The sequence below is a fragment of the Octodon degus genome, unplaced genomic scaffold, assembly GCF_000260255.1.
Source record: "Octodon degus isolate 3935 unplaced genomic scaffold, OctDeg1.0 scaffold00001, whole genome shotgun sequence".
Classification (NCBI taxonomy): domain Eukaryota; kingdom Metazoa; phylum Chordata; class Mammalia; order Rodentia; family Octodontidae; genus Octodon; species Octodon degus.
In genome coordinates this window covers 29,284,773-29,309,205 of record NW_004524577.1, presented here as the reverse complement: position 1 = coordinate 29,309,205, position 24,433 = coordinate 29,284,773, and the positions used below count along the sequence as shown (strand labels likewise).

At 39.3% G+C, this 24,433-nt stretch overlaps 1 pseudogene; it reads right to left on the bottom strand.

Annotated features, from left to right (window-relative positions):
- Positions 1 to 5,344: 5,344 nt before the first annotated feature.
- LOC111815012 overlaps positions 5,345 to 24,433 on the bottom strand; it is a 120,448-nt pseudogene continuing 101,359 nt past the window's right edge.

Below are 24,433 nucleotides of genomic sequence, written 5' to 3'. Positions count from 1 at the left end.
ATGATTTAGCAATTAAATACCCCAGTTTTCCTTTAGGAGAGTAACTTTGAGTTCTATTCTATACATTTTTTCAGAAGTCCTTCCCAGGCCTAGCCCTGATCCCTAGATGCCTGTGGTAATAAAACACCATTCTTCGGCTGACAGCCCCATCCCACAACCAGTGTTCCTTGGGATAGTCTCTCAAAGAAATTATTTCGCTCAGATTTTCATCTCAAGACATACTTATGGAAAAATAAAACCTAACACACACTTCTATACACCCATAGAATTTTATACTTTATATTTCTTCCAAAAGGGGTCATTTCAATCTTCTAGGATACCAGGTTCTAATTAAGGGATCACAGTCTAGACTGTCTGGCATTCTGGATATTTTGCTCCATAAATTTAATTTATTGACTTAAATTTACTTTGAATCTTCCAAACTCTTTGAAAGCCATGAGGATATTACTTAAATTAACCTGATTAAACTGAACTGAAGTAAATAACCCCAGGCAAATTCAAACAGAAGCACATGTTTGACCCAGCCTTTGTACACTATGTAAATCATAAATGTTACACGATGACACCAGTTTGAACTCTGATGTTAAATAGTTAGGCAGCCTTTGCAAAGTAATTTCACCTCCCTAACTTTAGTTTTTAATCAATTTAATGAAAGGCTGAAATACATGTTCTCTAAACAGTTCTCCAGATGTACATCTGCGTAATTCTACATGCCTAATAGATGTATTTGCTATGCATTTTATAACACATATTTTTTCTACAAATTTTTAGGAAGCTTAATTTACCAGCAGTATCCTTCCTCAAACCCTATTTATGAATTCAATGTTAGTTCTGATTCATCCAGATACATCTGAGTTTCCAAGGAGAGTTTCATTATCATCTTCATTAAGCAAAAGTGTTAGGTATTCTATCAGTTGCTCAGATGCATTTTGGTATTCTTTGGGTCTGGAAACAAGAAGAGATTACACAAAGATTCCCTGCAATTTGAACAAAAGCATGGGCTGAATCTTTTTCACTTACATAAAAGACCATATGAGAGAGAGGTTTTTAGTGATAATTAAACCTCTTTTCTGATCTGACCTCAGAAACCAAGCTTTGAAATAAGTTTCATATTGAACCAAGGGAGATGGACATAAAATGAAGACAAAGAAATCGAAGTGTAAAGAAAATGAATTAAATTTGTATATTTTTCAGAATGCAGGCATTCACAGGTCTTGAGAGGAAAGATGAGAAAACAAGAGTAGAGAATGGCCAGGCGGTGGAAGGGTTGGTAATCTTTTTAATCACAGCATAACGGAAATCAGATTAAATATAGTTAAGATCTTGGATTAAAGAGCACCACAATTATTCTATGCACAGTTGCCCAGCAATTGCAATGTAACTTTATGTTAAGATAAAAACAGGAAAATTACATGAAAACAAAGCAAAGAGTAAGTCATAATGAGATACTTCTGAAGGGAAACCTGAGGAAGAGTTTGGGAAAGGATTTGCAAATTAGAACAATATAGATACAATGAAGGGGAGGACAATAACGTACATAAATGAGCTAGTTTGAGCCTGCATACTCAGAAAGTGATACATTGAGACCTTCTACAGTATTGAATCTTTTGTTAATCATGACTGCCTTTTGGTAACAAAGAGCATCTTTACATTCTATACTGTCTTACTCAATCTTTTCATCTATTTGTGTCTGGCAAAGAAATCCCACAAGCAAATATACCATGAGGAAGAGGCCTTGCTGATTTCAGTGCAGTTGCATTGATATGGTAAAGCTGTTCATTAGAAAGCTCCCCATGGAGGCCCCAAAGCAGGAGATCCACTATCTCTTTGAGCCAGGTAGGAAGGTGCTGGAATGTATGGTCAGTCATTAACGTGGTGGATTGCCAAGTGGTAGTCAATTTGTTACACCCAGCTGACCTGAATTAGAATGATGCTGTAAGTGGGAGGCCCACCTAAACATTATTGCCAGCAGCATAAGAAGCTGCTATGGAAGCTATTTGGAGAAGCTGTGGAGGAGCTTTTGGAAGCTACTAGTTCTCTTGGGCTATTTTTCTGGAGGACCTTCACTTGCGGCTCGCTTCACTTGAACTCAGCTGTTCTTACCTAAGGAGCAGCTCAGGATCTCATTATCGCTGAGAATGGATATGCTTCACTTTGGGGGAGCTCTGGCCCTCACCTTGAGCATTGCTTCCTGGGTCTGATCAGGAAGATGGTGCCCAGCTCAGTCTCCTGGGAAAGCCTGTCATGATGGCTTTCCTGATGGGAACTCAGCTTTTCTCATCATCAGAACCTCACTGTTGCTGAAGATGGCCATAGTACTTTTCAGTGGAGCTCTGGTTCTTATCTTGAGCTTTGCTTCCTGGGTCAAGATCTCTCAGCTTGCTAGCACAATCATCCTGGTGGCACAGACTTTCTAGCTTCCACCACTGACCCTTGGGCGTTTCCAATTCAGAACTGTGAAATGGGCCTGAATGAAACATCATTGTGGGCTCTAGGCTTCCAGGTGATCTTGTGGGAGGCATTGTTTGAGCTCTAGGTCTTCAGCTGGACTCATGAAGGTTACTATTGTAGGATCCAGGCCATTAACTGGATTCTTTGGTCTTTATTTTGTGGAAAGATTTTCTGTATTCTCTGTATATAATACTTTCTGTGATTCATTATAAAATAATCCTTTAAATGTGTGCACTGTATTGTATTGTTCCCCTTGAAAAATCCCAAACCATGCCAATTAAGAGTTATGGCATTGTGCATGTAGAAGGCAAACTATTGCTAAGGATACAATTTCTTTGGGTGAATATCAGTGTGGAAGCCAACAAGAAGACCAAAACCTTGACAAAGGAACAGCAGTCCAATATCCACCAGCATGAAATTTTTGACCAATAATGCAGAGTCTGACCCAATCATTGAGTCTTACATGGTGAAGGGTTATGCCTTTGCATTCATAGAGCCTATAGAGTTTGATCACTTTTTTTTCTGACAAAACAAAAAGTTGTTCATTTTTAAAAGAAATGAATGAAATCGAAGAAGTAAATATCATTCTCCACATGAAAAGACTCCAGGTGGAGGCCCACTGTCTGGCTTTTAGCACTCTGGGCTGCATCTTGGAGCATGGACAGGGACTGTCAATATAGTAAGTCAACAGTTGCCATTACTTTTAAAAACCATAAACTAATTGTAACTTTTCTTAATCTTTAGAATTTGAAACTAAAATATTGCACGAAGACAAAATAGGTCTCAAAGCAAAAGCAAAAGTTTAAGGCATCTCAGTCAGATTGAAATGGCTCTCTCAGCCTACAAAAGCAGGTTATGATCCTCTGAGCAGCTGGCCATAGGGAAGCTGGAGCCGTAATGCCAGCCTAGGTCATGTTGTTGTAGGCAGCTAAGTTAGAGAGAAATATTACGGGCAGTCAGACAGGGTAAGGCCCTCAAGGAAACAATACTGAAGACAGGGTAACTTTGAAAGCTTGAAAGAAACAGACCCGCCCCTCTGTGGGCCAGACCTTAAGACAAAAGAGCAAACAAATGCAGCCACATACTTCCCTAGGGATGGGTAACAGGGATTGATATTCTAAATAAGTATCCATCATCTTGAAAGAGCCCAAATGAGTCAATAACCCAACCCCCAACAAGAGACCTTATACTGTACTCATGCTCACATGCTACATGACTTACTTCCCCATTTGAAATTTTGATTCAATTCATTTTACTTGAAGGGCCAGGGAGATGGCTCAGTAGAATAAGCGCTTCCCTGGCAAGTGCAAGGGCCTGAGTTCAATCCCCGGTTCCACCAAAAAAAAAAAAATTTTTTTTTTTACTTGAGCAATGATACTTGTAATCTCATTGGTTGACCATTGTATTGTCCCACCTCATGCCCGCCTAAGCTAGTTACCACGGTTTCCACCTTAGACTCGCCTCTCACTCTATAAAAGTACCTGGAAGAGACAGCTTCCTGGGGACAACCCACTCGGGACCCCCTTCAGTCCCTCTCTTGAACAGAAGCTTTCTTTTCCCCAGTCCTGCTCTTAACCTCTGTTGATGCTTAAAATTCATTCTTCGGTTTTAAAGAACACGAACTAGTCCCAGGTACCTTTCAAGTTAGGAATTTCATTCCCCTATATCAATGTGTACAGTTTGCAGAAGAGATTGTCTGATCAATTTGGCCACCTGCATGCAAAGTCACTGCCAAGATCTGCCCAAATAGGAAAAGAAAATTACACTAATAATGAAACTTAGGATCAAGGTTGAAATCAGCTTTTCAATTTATCATAAAATTTGTTCAATTTCCTTTTACATCTGTATATAATGCTGGCTGATATGATTTTGAGACAAACTGGTAGCTAATGAGAGTCACCCTGATATAGTAGCTCAAACAAAGTTTTTAAAGAATCAGAGTGGGTCAGCAAGATAGCTCAGCGGACTAACAGCCTGCTTCAGCAAGCACAAGGGCCAGGATTTGATCCCTGGCATCACATGGCTCACCGACCCTATCCCTGGACATACTGAGCTGGCCACCAAGTCCAGGCATGGTGGTACATGCCTGTAATCCCAGTGCTGGGGAAGCTGAAAACAGGAGGATCACTACCAGTCAGAGCTTTGCAGTGAGACCATGTACCAAAGACAAAAGAAAGAAAGAAAGAAAGAAAGAAAGAAAGAAAGAAAGAAAGAAAAAAGAAATCTAGCTTCACTTTTGTCACAGCCACTTAGCTATCTGATTTTAGACAGATTATTAAATCTCTGAGCTTCAATTTTCTTTCTTTGTAAAATGAGGCAATAATCCCTTCTTTGCATCATTAAGTAGAGGAATAAATTTAAATCTCCTACAGATAGGAAATAATTATGTAATATCATTTGAAAGAACAGGAATGATTCTAACAAATATCAGTATTACTGTGTTAATGTGTTAAGATAGATAATTGTTGTTTTATTATAAAGATGCTGTTTTGACTTTTTTTTACAATAAATATATTAGCTTTTCAATGAAAGGTTTATGACTTTTTTCAGGGTTCTTTTTGAAATCCTAACTTTGCCCCAGTGAAGAAGAGGAGCATATCTAAAGTCCAGTATTTATAGAAATATTGAGAATCTTTTTTTTTTTTTTTTTTTAGTGGAATTACTTGATTTTATTTTACACTGGGTGGTGGGCACAAAGCAATCCTCCTTAATAAGGTAGACAATTAGCTTCACTCAGAACATTTTTAATAATACACAGAAAAAAATTCCTCTTACAAATTATTCTGCAATCCAAATATACATCAGCTTGGAAAACAACATTTAGAAAACAAAAGCCAATGTAAAAAGACAGCGTAAAACAACTACAACAGTGCAGGTTTTTATGGCTCAGATTCTACGGTTTTCTTACTGCATCATCAGTGTCAGAAATCTACTGCTTCAGCTGGCTCCCCTACTCTGGATTTAGAGAAATACTTTTTCTTCCTGGTTTCATTTCACCCTCTGGATGCATCCAATGTTCTCTAATATGAGTTAGAACTTTCCCTTTAAAGTCCCGAACACTGACATATCCCACTTTCCCATCTGAAACATGCTATCGTCTCTGCTGCTGCTGCTCTGCTTAGAAGATGACAGAGCTCTTGAAGTTTCACTAGTCTTCTGCTTCTTTACAGGCTTCTCTGGAGCAACTTGCTTTTTCTTCTTTAACTTCTTTGACAACTTCACTGTCACAATCGCTGCCTGAAGAGCTTGAAGAAACAAGTTCCTTTGATTTACACACAGCTCCGCTGCTGCAGTTGACAGCCTCCTGCTCACTCGAGACTCAAGAATCTTTATCTAGTTGATAAAGATTAATTTAGGTTTTTGAGTCTATATGTTAACCAAGTCATATTGGAACAAGAGACCATAAGCTTAAGTAAAATGAATCATACACACACACACACACACACTAGATTAAACATGGCACTGTTTCTCAGGAACCCAAAATATAAATAAGGAACAAACTGGTAGGTAGATAGTAGGGAATAGGAAGAACCTGTGCAAGTGGGAAGCCAAATGCAGAGGAGAAGGAAGGGAAAAGTGTCTAAAAACGAGGAAGGAAGGGCCAGGGAGATAACTCAGTGTAATATGTGCTTGCCTGGCAATGCGAGGTCCTGAGGTCGATCCCTGGTACCACCAAAAAAAAAAAAGGAAGGAAAAAATGGAAACAGAGATTTTGTGAATAGGGAAGGGAATAGTGTTGAAGGGAGAGGAAAGGAATGAAGAAAATAAAGAATTAAGATATATGATGTATAGATGTAAATTCCCCATGATAAAGATCATTTTGTGTGGTGAATACATAATAATAATTAATTAATTAAATAAAAATTACAACGGAAATTTCCCAAACCAGATTCAATATCTTAGGCAAATAGAGTCAGGGATAGTAAGAGAATATTTTGGTATTTTTTCATAAATGTCTGAATGTAAACCAAGACCTAAAAAAAAAAAAAAGAATCAATGTAGTTTTATATTATGTGAGGTCCCAGATATTAATCATATTGAGTTCTATCAGGAGTAACTTCACATCCTCTTAGAGGACAGTGTTCATGTCAACAGTAAGCCTACCATGTCACCTTACTGGGACCTTTAGCTCTCTATGAGTAAATAGAAACATAGCCTAAATATGTGGGCTAGAGAATAGGAGTAGGCACAATACTGTCCTCAAGAGCGGCTGGTAAATAAAGAACAACCCAAAATGGGTTATGGCAATTCAAGGTCCTCTCCAGGGATATAGAAAACCAAAGGAAGCTGTCCAGAATTGGGAGGAATCAGTCTTGAAGCCCTCCTTCACCAAGAAGCAATGGGAGCATTGTTTCAGGGTCAGTCTTTCCGAGGAAATTTGTCTGAACATAGAAAGAGGAACTAAGTAGTCTGGTATCTGGAGCAGAGACAAAGTGCTGCATAGTGAAACCGGCTAGCAGTCTCAGTCCATTGCAGAGTGTTACTCCGCAATGACCTGAAAAGCTAGAACCAGCTAATGGATATGGAACTGTGTACCAGCATTATTGAAGGGCAGATGGGCATGTTGAGAGACAGACAGACAGACAGACAGACAGACAGACAGACAGACAGACAAGAGACACACAGAGAGAGACAGAGAGACAGAGACAGAGACACAGAGAGAGAGACAGAGAGAGATAGAGAGAAACAGAGAGACAGAGAGAGAGAGAGACACAGAGAGAAGAGACACAGAGACAGAGTTGTTAAAGAGATCCTGAAACATAAAAAACATTACACATAACCACACCTTGTTTCTGATTCCAAACATCAGGTGCAACACAACAGCTGGGATTAGGCTTGGTCCAATCACAGGCTCACATTAAGAGAAACATGATTCACATGTACACTCAGGTGCATCTTACATTCTTTCCTTTTTTGTTCCTCTATAATGAGGAGAAAGAAGGAAGCATTTTACTCTGCAATCACAACCTTGAGTCTAGAACATTAGGCTTCAGAGTTTATGTTGACTTATGAAGTCTCTCTGGATGCTATTCAGAGTGAAAAATACCATTTAAGACCTGCAATGTATAATATGGCATAATTCAGGGTCTTCCACGTGTACAAAAAGGAACATCACCATAACACAACTGAGCTATGCGTTTAACTGTGTCCACCTAGCTCAAAGCGATTTGGGGTTCAAACTGGAAAGAAAATCTTTGCTTTCATTAAATACTTCAACTTCAGTGTCATTCCAGAGAGATATAAGGAAACCTAAGTTCTAAGAATAAATTTTAAAGGTATTTTAGCATTTTTATATGCAAATAAATGTTTTCTTCTTCAAAGCAGTTACTTTGGGATACTCTATGCTAATTTTATAAGGCTATGTGGACTGACATTGTTAATCTTTTTCTCCCCAGGTGCAATTTTTCTCTGAGATCCTCTGTTATCATACTAGTAACTTAAATTTCTTCATTTTTCCCCCAAGATTTTTTAATAAGACAAGTAGCATTCCCACCTAAATGAAAACTTGTCTTATGGCTTTTGTATACCTTCTCATCATGGGGACTGCTCAGCAAAGTTATTTGAAGTTTAGGGGCAACACTGGCAGAGTAGGGTTGAGAATGTAGATAATGGAAGAAAGACAGGGACAACAGCACATGATGGAATTACAGTTTCACTTGTGAAACAACATCCACTAGCCATCATTTTCTAATATGACCTACAGTTACTAAAACTACTTAAAAACTATGAGGGAGAGAGAATATTCTGGCCTATCCTTTTATATTCTCTGCTTACCAAAGATAGAAGGAAGAGAATAGAGTTCAAACTGTCAATTTCAGGAAAATCTTACATAAACAATCAAAAATTCAACACTTACTCTCAGTAACAAGTCAAATCAATCAACTTGATCTTATTCTTTTTATACTGGGAAGGCTCTCCTGAAGTGCAATCAACTGAGATAGAAACTATAATATAAGAAAAGAAAAAGTAGAGGAAAAGTCATATCAAGATAAAAACAAAAACAGAAAGTAGTAAATCTCCTGTTTTGTCTCTGTAGCTTTAACACTTTATATCAGCAGATGTTATAGAGAAACTGACAGCTCCTAAAGCTCTTCTTAAAAGTGGATCACTTTAGAACTAACGTGTCAATCAACATTTCTTATGAGATAGGTGAATAATAGTTTCAGTAACTTTTCTACTGTCCAATGTTCATCTCAGTTGCCATGATTTTAAATATTTTTTAAACCCTAAGCCAACGGGAAGTCTTCCATTGGTTTTTTCATACCCCTTAAATTAGGTAGAAAGAAAAAAAAATTCTCATAATTTAAGAGTAGCGAAATATTGGTAACATTTTTTAAAAGTTTAAAAGTAAGAGGTCTAGAAAAATAGCTCAGGGGATTAAAGCACCTGCAAGCAGGCACATGGGCCAGACGTTCAATCCCAGGGCCTGCCATTCCAGCTTCACCCCCGAGGATGCACTGAAACAGCAATTGAGACTGGGCATGGTGGCACACACTTGTAAACTCAGCTCTTGGGCTGCTGTAAACAGGCAGATCACTACGAGTCTAATCTAGTAGTGAGACCCTGAATACCCTGTAGACTCTGCCCTAAAAAGTAAAGATAAATAATAAAATAAAAGTTTAAAAAATGTACTGCAACATTCATATATACAGAGGGACACTACAACCAAGTTATGATTTCTCACATTGTATATTAGTACTTATTATTTTATAATAACTTTACTGATAATATAACTTTGTTGATAATATTACTTAATTCTGATTCTCTTTGTTGGCCAGGGTATCAGATTTGACTGAAAACATTAGCTTATTTTAGAAGTCTAGTAGACAATTGTATAACACTGGGTAGATGTTAAATCCCAAACTATTTTGGCTTCTAGGAGAACAGAAATTTTAAAGATCCCTCTCAGGTAAGAATTCTACTTGTCCTTTTCCCATCCAGCTGAGTTGAAATGCCTCTTAAAATTGGAAATTCTAAATTGGAAATCTCCCCAAAGGAATGTTAGAACTTAAAATTTCCACAGTAATACAATTTCTCTAGTAGCATTTTTAATCTTTTAAAAACATACTATATGATACATATATAAAATATAGAGTATTTTATGTATACAAAATCAATGCCTAAGTGCCACACATGTGTGAGTGGAGTAGACTTCTTCCTCTCTGGCCTTTCAACAGAAAGTTAAGACAAGGAATGCATTACGAGAACCACCCCACGGAATATTACAAGGACTCATGTCATGACAACCAGATGCACAATAACTATGCTTTGATTGCATCAAGAATACAAAGAAAAAAAAAACACATAGAATGTTTCCAGAACAGTTAAGAAAATTTGAATGTTGATTATATTAGAAAACATCAATGTTAAATTCTTTGAGTACGGAAGTAGTATTTTAATAGGATAATATCATTCTTAGTAGTATAGTAGGCTTGACTGAAATACATGGGGAATGCTTAATTTTTATTTTTTTAATAATTTTATTAAGAAACAAATAGCTATGAGTCAGTTTCAAAATCAATTAGTGGGACAGTTTCAACAATCAATACATTGCATATTGTTGTCTTAATGCTTAATTTTTAAAAAAATTATTTCAAGGCCAGAGATATAACTCAGCAGCTTAAGGCTTGTCTGACAAAAACCAGGTCCTGAATTCTATCCCTGATACCAATAAATAAAATAAAATAATTATTTCAGTAAAAGCCATATAGCAATTAATCCCCCTCAAAATACTTCCCCTCACTTGGAATGCACTTATTCCACCCTTCTTGCCACTTTCCATAGCAGCCCTGGAAGTCTTCCCTCAAGAGCATCATTAGTTGCACTGTTGTGGCTGCCTCACCACCCTGAACTGACCCAAAGTATTTACCTTTTATTACTATTTTAAATTAGGGGAAGAGTCAGAAATCAAACGGTGCCAGACTACTGCATAAGGGAGATAAAAACACACTGTAATTATTTTTTATTTTATATCTCATCAGCAACCCAAAACAATCCTGTGAAGTAGGAACTACTAGATCCTGCATTTTGTAATTGAAGAAACAGAAGTGTAGAGAGAGGAAGCAGTACCTAAGTGCGCACTAGCAAAAGCTGGGTAGTCGAATTGTATTCAGATACTAGCCTGCTCTCTGTGCTCTTCCAATTACACTCACTGCCTCCATGTGAATCCTTATATTCTACTATATTCCTGCTTTCTGGGTTGCTCTGGCCTTTGGGTGGCAGACACTACACTGCTTGGCATCCTTTATTTGCCCTGTGCAGTGGCTACCTGCAATCTGTCGCTAGGAGAACCCTGGAAAATAGCCTTGCTCTGTACAGATAAATATTCAGAAAATAGGAGGGACTTACTCTCCCATACATAGTTAAGATTGTGTCCTTGGGGAAACACAGGCAGCTGGGAGAATCAATGCCTTAGCACAGGCTGCCCTTCTGCAGACATTCTGGCCCACATCTGCTTCTATTAATTTTCTCCAAGTAATCATATCTGACATGCTTTTCTACTCTTTCATATGATTTAATCGATGATAATTATAGCTCTCTAATTAGTTTCTTAATAACATTTTAATAAAACAGTATAAAGCCTTGAGCATACCTTTCAATAGTTACAAACATTTTTCTAAACTCAAAAAGCTTTACTTGCCTTTGTATATTCCTGAAAGGTATTTTTAGTATTAACTGAGTGAACAGATCAAGCATGTCTACATTTTCTACTCCTCTTCAGTTTCTCTGGCATCTTGCCTCCCTTTGGCATACATTTTTGTGGCAACCTCATGGACCTAATTAGGTTTAATTACTTGTTTCTGAATATTTAACAACATTTCTGTCACTTTGTAGTACCCAATTTGTTTTTAAAATAGTATTACTCTGTCCATGCATAAGCATTAAGTGGATCCATTTCCAGTCAGAGTTGATTGTGTTTGTCATACTGGGGGAACCTGATCAATGCCTGCTGTTTTCTTTGGAAGTAATCCATACTTGTGGCTTCTGCTGACACTGTGGGCTTTAAAGGCCCTATTTTGCTACCAGCATCCTCTATTTGCCACTTCTGACTGGGCCAGAAGTGTACACTTCATCCATTGGGAGTTAAAGCATTGGCCAATCTATGACAGAGCAAAGTCACAAGGGACAAAACTAGCATATGCTAGTGTGAAAAGAAAGGTGAAGATGTACAAAAAGAAGTCAAATTGGTGGGTCACATGACCACAATGAAGAAAGATGGTGCCTAACTGCTCCTTGTTTTGGAGAGCTTGACTTCATTTTTAGAAGATGTATGCTTCATGAGTTTCTTCAGTCTTTTTTGGGGCTGCCCCACCTCCAGTCTTTATTCATAGGCTAGCAGAGCAACAGTCATCTCTGCTGAAGTATATAGTAGGAGGCCTGGGAGGTAGGGTGGTATCATAGTCGCTTCAAGCATCTGGATGTGCTCAGAGCTAAGAGCTCATTCACTGTAAGAAAAGAAATATTTTAAATTTGGAAAGAAAGAGTAAAGCACAGACAGAAGTTCAAGGAATTAGTATGGATTTAAGGATCAAGTGTGTGAAGGATGAAACATGAGCCATGGTAAAAAAAAAAAAAAAAAAAACTTTGGTTAACAAGAGTCAGGCCCATAAACTCATGTTCAAGAGACCCAAAAAGACTAAACTATTCTATTTAGCAGGTAAAGAAAACAGCACAGAAGAGCTAGATGGTGGAGGCAGATGGTCCAGGAAGCTTAATTGTTTGAATTCTATTAAAAATAAAATAGTAACTACCAAGGGTGAGAGAACATAATTATGATGATCAGATCAGGACTGGGTCCACAGGTGGGGTGACATCAAGCTTGAGCCTAGATGGGAATAGAATGGGAAGCCAGGCAAGCCTCAAAATTGCCAGAATCTATTATGAAATATTTCTCAATTTAATACCTTAGATAAACTGGGCTCCATATATAAGCCACTTAGGCACTGACAGGAACTTGAGGTGGGGGAAGTAACACTCAAGACAAAATTAAAAATTAATTTAGAAGTAAATACTTGTCTCATAGTTGGGCAAATAAGATATAGCTGGGGCTGAGTGTGGTGGCACACACCTATAATCCCAACACTCAGGAGGTTGACATAGAAGGATCACTATGAGTTCAAGGCCACCCTTGGATACAAAGACCTTGTCTCAACAAAACACAGGTATACAAAATTATATATGGTACAGCAGGAAAATCATGAAGTGACTGTGTACAGGAGTCAGATGGATAATGGCTAGCTTTAACAATCTGTGTCCGTGTAGCAAATGCTAATTATTAATAGGAGATGATTGGTCAAGGCATTGTTCCACTACACTGGCCAACAGTCAGGACAGAAGAGTATGTAATGCTAGGATGACCTGTCTGGATTAATGTTAAAGGAGTAATTCAACCAAGGTCATGAACATGAACCATACAAGGAAAGCAGAAAGAAAATAAGGGGTAATAGATCTTGAAAGTTATGCAGAAACTATTTTTACTCCTAATCTGAAGAAATGTATGCCTCCCATGCTTCCAAACACTGGATACCCATTTTTTTTTCTTCTATGTTTCCTGCATACAGAACAAACTTGTTTCCTGTGTTAGACATCACTAGGACATGATACCAACACTTACAATTTAAAGGAGAAAAGTGTGGTTTTTAGTGTGGTTCATTGAATTTTCTGCTCCATATTAGTTACAGTACTACTTTTAGCACTTAATCTGAGTCTCATAAAATCTCAGGACATGAGAAAAATGTAGATTTTTTTTAACAGAATATAGCACACATGACACATAGTCTAAATGCCCATAAGGGTCTTAGTCCCATCTGAAACCTAAGCCTGGTGTTTACTTTCTACAATTTCTATCCGTATTCTTGATCTTTGGAGTTCTGACTAGGATCACCCACCTATCACTGCTTACAGCATTCTAAGGCTTTTCTAGCCCACATCTCCAAATGTTTTTAAATTCCTCTTGAAAATCAGTTCTAAAAGCTTCCAAGCCATGTGATTAGGGATAGTCACAACAAGCTCATTTCTCTGATACCCATTTTGGACATTTGTCAACTTTCCTTTCTGGGGGGCACAGTATCGAACACACACAATTTAAAGCAGAAGAGGTTTACTTTGGCCTGCGGTTTCACAGGATTCAGTTCATGTTTGACTGTTTTCAAGGAAGAAACATCATGTTTGACAGCAGTGACAAGGCATAAGATACTTAGTTCACTGCATCTGGGAAGTGGAGTAGAGAAACAGTGCCACAGAGGAGAATGTTCAGCAATAGTTGCAACATTGAAAGTTGCGCCTTTATGACCCAGCCAGACACACACACCCAACCCCTTGTGTGGATTCCAATTCTAACCAAGTTGGCACTGTCAAGCTTAGCCATCACACTTCCCACATCAGCACTGACAGCTGACATTCTTTCTTATCCCCAATTTCCTTGTATGGTTTATATTGATACTACAGGCTAAGTTGTCCCATCACCAGTAAATGTTCTGTTTTTAACTCCTAGGATGCAATGCCCATCTGTCCAGACACATTTTGAGCAGGTAGAAAGAGGAAGGACGTCATAGGCAATGAAAATATAGTCTCCTGCCAGCTTTGACTCATGAACTAATATGCTCACAAAAGTGCTAGCTGTAGCCATGAGAAACTTCAACTCCAAGAAGGTAGAGAAGTTAGAGGCAGAAGAATGTAAGCAGGAGATGACAGTCCCTCCCTGACTGTGTCACCTTCATTACTTACCAAAGAAGAATATAAGGGATAAGTGTTGAAGTTTGGATGAGAGCTGGAGGCTTTTCCTGGTGTGTATATTATAGGCTAATAAGCAGAAGTATAAGCTCACTGCAGTCTTGTGCTTGAGGTAAATGGAGACAAGATCTATTTTCTTCAATGATCTTCATATTCAAGGATATCCTACTTTTCAAAGTAAAAGAAAAAAAATCATTACAAGTTTCAGTATTGACATTCAGTTTCCCCAGAGTCAGTTTTGACCATCTCTCAGATGATTAAATGCAAATTAGCTCATCTGGATTGCAGATATGCCGTTGCTTATGCTGTATTCACATCTATGTCATTTTGCCTCGTCTCTCCTAGCCAGTAAAAGTGATTGATCTCTCAGACGTTTTGTACTTTGTCATCTTCATTTAACAACAAGTTCCTCCATGAAATGATGCCTGTAATCTCTGGCTCAAACTCTCACCAATGTAGTCTGAGACCACATTGTATTCAGTCTTTCAGACTAGGTTACCTACAAAAGAAAGCCCTTCTGGGGTCTCTGGAAAAAATGAGGATGTATTTTCCTGATCTTTTCTCCTCTGCTCCCAAGCACACATCAGCACCACAACACCACTTTAGAAACACTCAGTGGAGAATTTTATTTCCTGTGCTTCCTCACTCGCAGTGGTATTTTGTACACCAGTAAATGAAGTCTGCTCCTGAAAGAGACATTTTGGGCAATGTTGATGTTGTCCATCTTATTATAGAAGTATGACATATTAATATGCCTATAATAAAGCTCACTATTAACAAAACTTGAAAATAGTTTGCCCCCCCCCCCCCCCCCCGGTTTCTAAAATACTCACTGTGAACAGCTCCTCCCTCAATCTTTGGCGCACAGTATCATCTAATCTATGCTGTGGCCACAAAGGAAGTTAAGAAAGACTTTGCCCCTCCCATTCAAGGCCTTGCTTCTTTATTTGTTTATTGGAACTCTATTTTTGCTTTTATTTCTTATGTTTCTAGGATCTTAACCATAAAGGCTTTGTCTGTTCTAATTACCTGAAGCATTTCCCTTATGTTTTTATTTCTTTCTCATCTCACGTTTAAATCTTACATCTACTTTGAGTTGTCTTTTATAACTCATGAGAGACTGGGTTCTCATTTACTTCTTCTGGATGTGGATATGCAATTTTCCCTGCACCATTTGTTGTGAAGGTTATCTTTTCTCTAATGTATATTCTCAGCAGCTTTGTTGAAAATAAGTTATCTGTATGTACATGGACTTATTTTTAAGTTTTTACTTTGTTCTGCTGGTCTATGAATGTGGTTTTTTGTTTTTGTTTTTGTTTTTGTTTTTGGCAGAACTGGGGATTGAACTCAGGACCTTGCGCATGCCAGACAAGCGCTTATTCTACGGAGCCATCTGCTCGGCCCCAAATAGTTGGCTCAATTTTTTTTTTTCAGAACTAGGGATTGAACTCAGGCCCTTGCACTTGCCAGGGAAGCACTTATTCTGCTGAGCCATCTTCCCAGCCCTATGAATGTGTTTTTATGCCACTACCAGAGTGTTTTGATTACTACAACTATGCAGTATATTTTGAAGTCAGAGAATATGGTGCCTCTTGAATTGTCCTTTTTTGCTCAAGATTAATTTGGCCATCCCAGCTATTTAAGTTTATACCTAGAGCATACATTAGCTCTGGATCTACAAAGAAAACATAATGAATGAGAAGGGAAAATAGCCAACAATATAAAGCAATCATTACTAAAGACCAAATGGATTATCATGATAATTCATGCTATATGAGATTACACAGTACCCTAAGAATGATTTTATATACTCAGTGGCTCTGAATATCGCTTTGGTTCATGGTTCAAAGCCCTACAAAACCGCACCCTAGACCATTCTCCAAAAAAGCAGTAGTTGCTCATTAATTTCTCTGTCTCTGGTTATTCTAATTTATGTATTCTAATATGCTTCATATGATAACTGGTCTTAAAGCCACAAATAAAAATGATGTAACTGCTGTTGATGGAGGTTTAAAACTGTTTCTTGGTCTTTTTTTTCTTTTATTTTCCCAGGCCAATTAGCTTTGGCCTTCCTTTTACCTTCTTTTCTTTTAAGGGTTTCCCTTTTCATTTTTTTTTGGGTTCCTTTTTTTCCCCCCGGTTAGGGGTTTTTTGGGTTGTGTTGCTTGGCTTTTTTGGTTCTTTCTTGAGGGTCCAAGTAGTCTAGTTAGAGAGAGAGGATCTGAGTTACTCCATTCCTTCCATCTAACCCTAACAGTACCCAGTGATAATTCCTGCTTCCATTATCCTAAGAGAGATACAAAATAAAACAAAAGCCTAGAGGACGTCATGCCCCAGCAGTGGAGCCCTGGCACTTCAGTAGGCAGCACCTAACCTCAGAGATGTCTGGCCTTTTGAATGATGAAAGCCTGAGGTATCAGCTCTCTCCTCTTCCTTTTTGTCCTCTTTTTAGTTGTTGTTACTACCTTTACATGATCCATAATAAATGTAGCTACTTACTATGTACTATTACCATAAACAGTGTTATGGTTTGTGTCTAGGTATCCTCCCAAAGCCTCATGCAGTCATGGGGCATCTTTTGGAGTTTGCGATATATTACCGTGGGTGTGAGTGCTGTACCCTCGTCCTGGGTGGGTAATCTGAATTATAATGTAATGAGGGAAGAGAGGCCAGCTAACTGCCAAGCTGCTTCCCCTCCCTTCGCTCTCTGCTCTTTGCCACTGCCAGGAATGGCTGCCATGTGCCATGTGCCACTCTGCCTTGGAGTCAGCTGAGTATGCATTGAAACTTCCACTAACTATGAGCTAAAAAAATCCTTTTCTTCCTTAATTTGGAGGGTTGGATATTGTGTCCCAGCAAGAGAGAAGAATAACTGAGACATACAGTTTCCTTGTTGTATACAAGAACCTGGGCCATTATTTGCCCATTCAAATGTAACACCAAGGACAACAGAACTCCTAGTCAAACTGCTCCCAGGTCATTTTTAGAATATGCAGGGTGACCATGCCGTTGATATATGGATCCTAGAACAAAATGCTTGGTTGCTGTGTGGAAGTGTGTGGAGAGCTTCAGTGGGGGAGAAGGAAGGGTGAGATGCCCCCTTCACATGTATTTGCGATGCCAGCATGTACAGGACAAAAGAGCAATAAGAAGAGGAGTGTGACAGGCAGCCTCTGTGAAAAAAGTTTGTTTTAGATCAAGTTCCTACAGCACGTACCCAGATGAGCTTTTGACAGGCTAAAGTGAAATGGAACCACTTGTATTCAGGGTGCATGATCAGGTTAGAACTTTCAAGAAGCAGGTAGCTCCCCAAGCAGACCAAATTTTTCAGAAAATAGGAAATTCATAGCAGTCAATAAAGAAGAACTCAGTAGACATGAGTGGCATAAGCACGTCCTTCTGCCTTAACACAAAACAAGCAGCCCGTGGTAAACTAATATTGACTAATCTGGATTTTTTTTATATGTTTTATTTCCCTGTTCTTGCTTTATAAGAAACAACTTACATTGTGTTTGGTTAAACACTTATTATATCTTATAGAACTGGCTGATTCTACAATCACAAATAAAAGCCAATTAAATCTTTTGACACCTCTGATCTGACTCTTGTCATACCCTCCAAGTGTTCCTAGTGCAATCTCTCTTGATTATACCTACTTTCCCATGGCATATGACTAGTACCTGTATGCTGCCTTGACTTTACTAATCTAACATTCTATGTCCAAAACTAATAGTGTTTTTGCCTCCAATAATTTTTTTTTGTCTTTTGAGCAATACTACCAAGAACTTAGGGGGGAAAAAAAAATAAAGTTATTTGATGTAGAGCCACGCAGTTTTTAAGAATTGTGTATCCCTGAAAGTACTATAGATTATCACTGTATCCTACAGAGAAAAACCAAGTGGAAGAAAAATAAGTATCACTATCAGCCAGGTTCTGAGTGAGAAGATCAAAGAAAAACAGTAACAATAATTATATTTGTAAGAAAGAAATGTGATATAACATAAGCTATAATATTAATACAGTTAATTTTTAATCAGAGAAAATTGTTCCACCATGAAGAGGAATCAACTCAGCTTGATCTCATTTAGGTGCATGAAGCTAACTTATATTTAATACTATTGATTAGGATTTGTTTTATCCCTCCACTGTCCCCTTCCCTCAACCCACGGCTATTAGTTTCCCATGGTACAAAGCTAAGAGGGCTTGAAGGACAGGGAAAAGCAGTAACACTATTAGCTAAGCTTTACTGATCAACAGGAAAGAAGTAAGGAAAGGAATATAAGACAATCTGTCCTACATATGTTTTTAATAAAAGGAAAAACAGAACATGAAAATTCTATGTTATTATAGGGTATATATTAAAACTGTAGCATATAAATAAAATTACAAAGGAAAGAGTAATCTATACAAGGTATAGTTGCAGAAAAAGCAACTCCTATGTCACATGCTTTTTTCGAAAATAAAGTTGAAACACCTATCCTGGGGGTAGAATTATTTCCAAAGTTGTAATATCATTTCTACCAACAGGTGAAAATATGATCAGAGAGAAAAAAAATGGTGAGCAACTTACCAGGCTAAGAGCAGGATGTGTGTTGGGCAACTTCTTGGGCATCATTGCAAGATAAGATAGTGCCCTCTGGGTTATGCAGCATGGTGGCCTGGTAACATATTCAACTTCAGAGTGAGAACATTAAAGAAAGAGGATACCAAGAATCGTAGTTACATGGAGCAGAAGACACACCACTAATCTTTTTTTGTTTGTTTGTTTGTTTGTTTGTTTGTTTCTTGTATTTTAGGGAAGGGTCTACAGGGTGTTCAGGGTCTCACCACTAGATTGGACTCATAGTGATCCACCTGTTTACAGCCTCCCAAGAGCTGGGATTACAGGTGCGTGCCACCATGCCCAGTCTCAATTGCCATCTCAGTGCACACCGGGGGCGGGGCCGGCATGGCAGGCCCAGGTACCAACCCCTGGTATCAAACCCCCTGCCCCTGCGCCTGCTTGCAGGCACTTTAATCTGCTAACCTATTCGGCCAGCCCAACACCACTAATCTTTACTCTGAGAAGTAAGTCTCTTCTTTATCATTGTACAGTTCCTCAAAAGTTTATGGCTAATCAGTGCAAAATATCAATGATCTTCTAACAGAAGCCACAAGTGCAGAGAGTTGCTTAAACAAATTCCACCAAGTTACAGGATGGCTCCCGATTCGATTCTTACTCCAGTTCTATAAGATCTTCCAAATTTGTTGCGATTTTCACTAAACCATAAATCAATTTAGTAGAACAATCTGACTCACCCATTTCATTTTAGGTGGTTTCATGGTACCTACACTCCACAGGCGATGTCAGCTCAATAGATAACACTTGTGAAGGCTTAGGAGCCATTCACCCTTCCTGAGATGGAGGAGTTAAACTCTTACAGATTACAATGCTTGTAGGATCTGAGTGATCAAATTAATTCAAAGTACCTCAGGTGTGAGCAGGATCCTGCATACCAAACAGTGCCTGAAGCACTAGGGGGAAAAGTTCTAAAATGGAAATATATTGAGTTACAAAGAGGATTTTAATGTGTTGCCACTGCAGTTTTATTTAAGAACTTCATTAGAGAGCCATAGTGGAATGAAAATTAATGGCAAAAATTTGTAGAAGACAAGGTACATTTGAAGTCACTAAATTAAAAACAAAAGTGTAATGAGAGAGATTTCAAAAAGGAAAGCTCCAGAAGCAACAAATATAATTAGATTCAACAGGGTGCCACATAAACATCTGAGTCTGTGGGAAAATAAACATTCAATAATCACAGCAAGAAGATCAGAAATAGATTTGCCAGAGGGCACTGCAGGACTCTCATTCAATGTTGTTTGAAGTTTCTAAAAGGAAGGTGGCTCATTTTGCCAAGTTTTAGTAGAAGAGCTATTTCAGTTTAGGGGAATGCGACACCTTCATCCTTTCTGCTTGTTCCTGCCACACCTGACTTCCTATTTGTCTTCAGCCTGCTGACTAGGGCTACCTCATCCCTGGCCTGGAGAGAGGTTCCTTAAGCCTCGCTCCTCCCACCTTGGGAGATCAATGACAGCCCTGCTGTGATCCTGAGATTGTACAAACACAGGAGATGTGTCCAGACCCTTGTGCTTTCCTTAAAGCTTGCCCCGTGAATACATTTTGCCTGCTGGTCTTAGCCCTCTTCTGGCAGGACTGCAATTAAAACGGTGACAACCAAGAGAGAAAAGCACTACGGGAGGCTACAGAACCGGAAGGCAGAGTTTAATAGCAGATGCTGTGATAGATTTATGGGAGTACTACACCGGGCAAAACACAGGGAGTGGCTCTCAGAGAAATTTTCCGAGATAATTATCTCCTTTGCCCGAGCAGAAGACTGTTGCTGTGCACTTTCACTGGGCAGCAGGCATTTGTCAAGGTGCAAAGGTACAGCTCTGCTGCACGCTTCTTCCTCCGTTGACTCGTCTGAATGTATCTTGGTGGTGGGGCCTGTCTATATTCTGGGCAGAGCTCAGTGCTTAAAAGAATCTCAACCAAACTGTCACTTCTGAACAAGGTTAGCAGGAGGATCTGTGAGGGGGATTTGTGTGGACTGGAGCCCACAGTCCAGCCATCCAAAGGGGAAAACTTCGTACCTCAGGAGTAATCAAAAAGAAAAAAAAAAAAGGAGTCATCATAAAGACCTGCACCTGCAGGGGCTGCGGGTTCAATCCCTGAGTCTGCTGTGCTGGCCCCGCCCCTGGGGTGCGCTGAGACAGCAATTAAGACTGGATGTGGTGGTGTGCACTTGTAATCCCAGCTCTTGGGAGGCTGTAAACAGGCAGATCACTAAGAAGAGTCCGATCTAGTAGTGAGACTCTGAACACCCTGTAGACCCTTCCCTGAATGTCCAGAGGTGGCCCCTGCATGAGGACAGGGCCATAGTACAAGGACTTGAGGCTGAGTTGGCCAGTGTAACCTCCCTGACAACTACATATGTCGACTCCATACCCTGGAGCGGTCAGATGCTCCCTGGCTTTTTGAGGGTAAAACTGGTCTTCTAGTTATTCTCAATCATAGGGGAAATATTTCAAGAGCTAAAGACAAATTAGCCTCTTGTCATGATCCTTGAGTCTGAACTAACTACCAGAGTTGATCACCTTAGTTTTAAAAAATGCATTCATTTAAAGTGCCTGCTTAGGCAGACTCAGGGGTCGTGGTTTGATCGCTCTCTCCCACCCCCACTGTCCCCAGGGCCTACTGAGACTATGATTGAGATTAGGCATGGTGGGCTGTCTGTAATTCCAGTGCTTGGGAGGCTGAAAACAGAGTCCAGTCTGTGTAATGAGACCCTATGCTAAATACATTTTTTAATGCATTCATTAATCACTACTTCACTCTATAACTCCAATCTAATTATCTCTTCTGAGACCACGTCCCCAAAAGAATACACATTCCCTAGGGTCATATAGTTTCTTGACTACTTTTTACTTATTTCTACTTCAACTTCTTCCCCCGCTTCTCTATGGGTGATTAATTCCAAAAAAATTCCAGTGAAGTGAGGGCCTGTCATGCTTGTGTTATTTTGTACCAAGGAGCAATCTATAAATCTGTTCTGGCTGGAGACACTCACAGATCATCTGCCTTATACCAGAATTCCTGCTTCATCCTCTTTTTCTTGTTTTCCTAATCATTGAACCCTCACCCTTCTCTGGGCTGGCTGTACCAGTTGGTCATCTCTTATGCTTCAACCAAACCCACAATTGCCCATGATTGTTCATTTCTCTTTCCAACTTCTCATTAAGTCTTTGGACAGTCCTACCAGGGACAGAGACCTAGTTCGAGGTAGCATCAAGCCCAGTTTTATTTCACTGTTCCAAACTACAGTGACCAGGTCTCCATGAAAGCCATTTGCTCTTACTGGCAGTGAGGCATTTACATAATCTATTTCACTCTCTGGATGACTACTGTAATGAGACAGCTTAATTCAATGGCTAAGCTGTCTTCGGCCATTCAGGCTTCTGTAAACAACTACCATAGACAAGGTGGCTTATAAACCAAGGAAATTTATGTATTATAGCTCTGAAGCCTGAGGAAGTTCAAGATCAAGGTGCAGATTCCATGGCTAATAAGGCTCTGCTTTTTGCTCTGTAGATGTCCATGTTTTCATTCATTTCTTCCCATGCTCAAAGGACAAGGAGCTCTCTTGAGCATCTTCTGAATTCACTGCTCTCATTCATGAGGGCAGAGCCTACTCACTTCCCCAAGATCACACCTCAAACACCATCATCTTGCAGTTAGGATTGCAACATAGGAATTTTCAAGAAATAAAGAATTTAACCATAGCACCTGACTATCCCTTACTAAATTCCTGACATTGTATGCTATTATAGAAATTCTGGAGGTGTAAAAAACATATTTTCGCCAGATAGGATGGTGCTCACCTATAATTTCAGAGCTCTGGAGGCTGAGGTAGAAGGCTGCCTGAGGGCTTGAGATAAGCCTGGGCTACATAGTGAGTTTGAAGCCAGCCTGCACTACACATAAAAAAAATGTCTCAAAAAAACAAAAGTCTTGGTATCTTGACTTTAAAAAGGATATTTTCTACTAGAAAAATAAAAACTTAGTCATCTCCCAAGTTAAAAAAAAAAAGAGAGAAAAAAGAACCTTTGTTTCCAGTAAACTTTGGATTATCATTTCAATAAGAGGCTAGAGTTATAAGGACAAGGATAAAAATAATGATAAAGTACAAGTTGTCAGAGGAAGGTCAGGGGAGACTGGATGTGGACTGAAATTTGTTGCCTCAAAGTGTAAGAAATAAGGCAGACAGACTGGAGGTGGGACAAGGTTCTGAGGTTCACTGGTACTCTCAACTTCCACAGAAAAATCAAATCAATTTCTTATGGTTGGAAGATTTAATTTTCTTGCAAAACACAACCAGCAGGACTGGTGAGATAGCTCATTGGACTGAAGTGCCTAATCTGCTTAGGCAAATTTAGGCATGCAGAGGGACTGGAGTTCAATCCCAGGCACCACATGCCATACCAGTCCCACCGCCAGGGTGGACTGAGCCGGCTGGGTGTAGTGGTGTAGTGGCGTAAGCCTATAATCCCAGCACTGGGGAGGCTGAAAACAGGAGAATCGCTATGAGTCTGAGTTGCATAATAAAACCCTGTAACAACCAAATATATGTTAAAAAAAAAAAAAGACAACCAGCAGCATTTTAATAGCAAAGAAAAAGAACTGCATGCGATAAAACAATTACAGAGAAAAAATGCACTAGCATTATTGTTTGATGTTCCAGATAACATTGTGAAAATTGTTGCTTTTAGCCAGAGTAGTAGGAATTCAAGCATGGGTGAAAAAGAAGAAAGGAAAATACTCTTATTTCTCAGTGGTAGCATGACATTGTATTTTCCACTGGGACACTCAAATTTCTCAGCAAGCAACACTGCTGTCTGAGATATTTATAGCAAGAAAAGCCCTAATCTGTCATTGCTGTTATTTCTACATTTGTTCCCCAGCTGTGGATAATGTATGTACTCATCATGGATTTATGGTTAGAGTAAGGTGAGTCAATAGTAATATATCATATTTCTGAAAGGATATGATAAAAATATATCATATTTCTAATATATCATATTTCAGTTAATCCATTAACTGAATTTTGATAGAGTTCTGATAGAGTTCATATTCCTGGGATCAGTTAAATTTCTGTTGCCCAAGACACAACTGGTTAAAAAGGACTGATCTCATTAAGGACTGGGTCAAGTTACCCTTCAGTACACAAAATTAGATGACTGTGTCCCATGAGCCCTAACAAGCCAAATCTGCCTCCCCTACTAAATTTCACAGTACCTCAAATTACCGTCATTAGAGTGACCCACTTGTGTTAGTGACACTACCTCCAGCATGCTGCCTACATAGTGATACATTTCATCACTCTGATTAGCTTAATGAGTTCACTAAATGGGAGAGGAAATGGGTGGGAGAACCCTGAGGAGAAGAGAAACAGCCCTTCCAGGCTGGCTGAGTGGAGCATGTGGTACCTTTGCCATATCTGTGACGCAGTTTCCTTTCCTAGGAAGAAGGGCTTCTTTTAAAGGAACAGATCGGGCAGTATTCAAAATGCTTTAAAAGCCAATAATATTGGACCCAGTTCTAGACCAGGCCCGGTGAGTGTGTGGAGAGCTTCCTCCTACCCTGTGCTGGCGGGACCAGTCCCAGCCCAGGCCCAGCATGAGCCGGACCCTCTCCCACCCCCTGGGG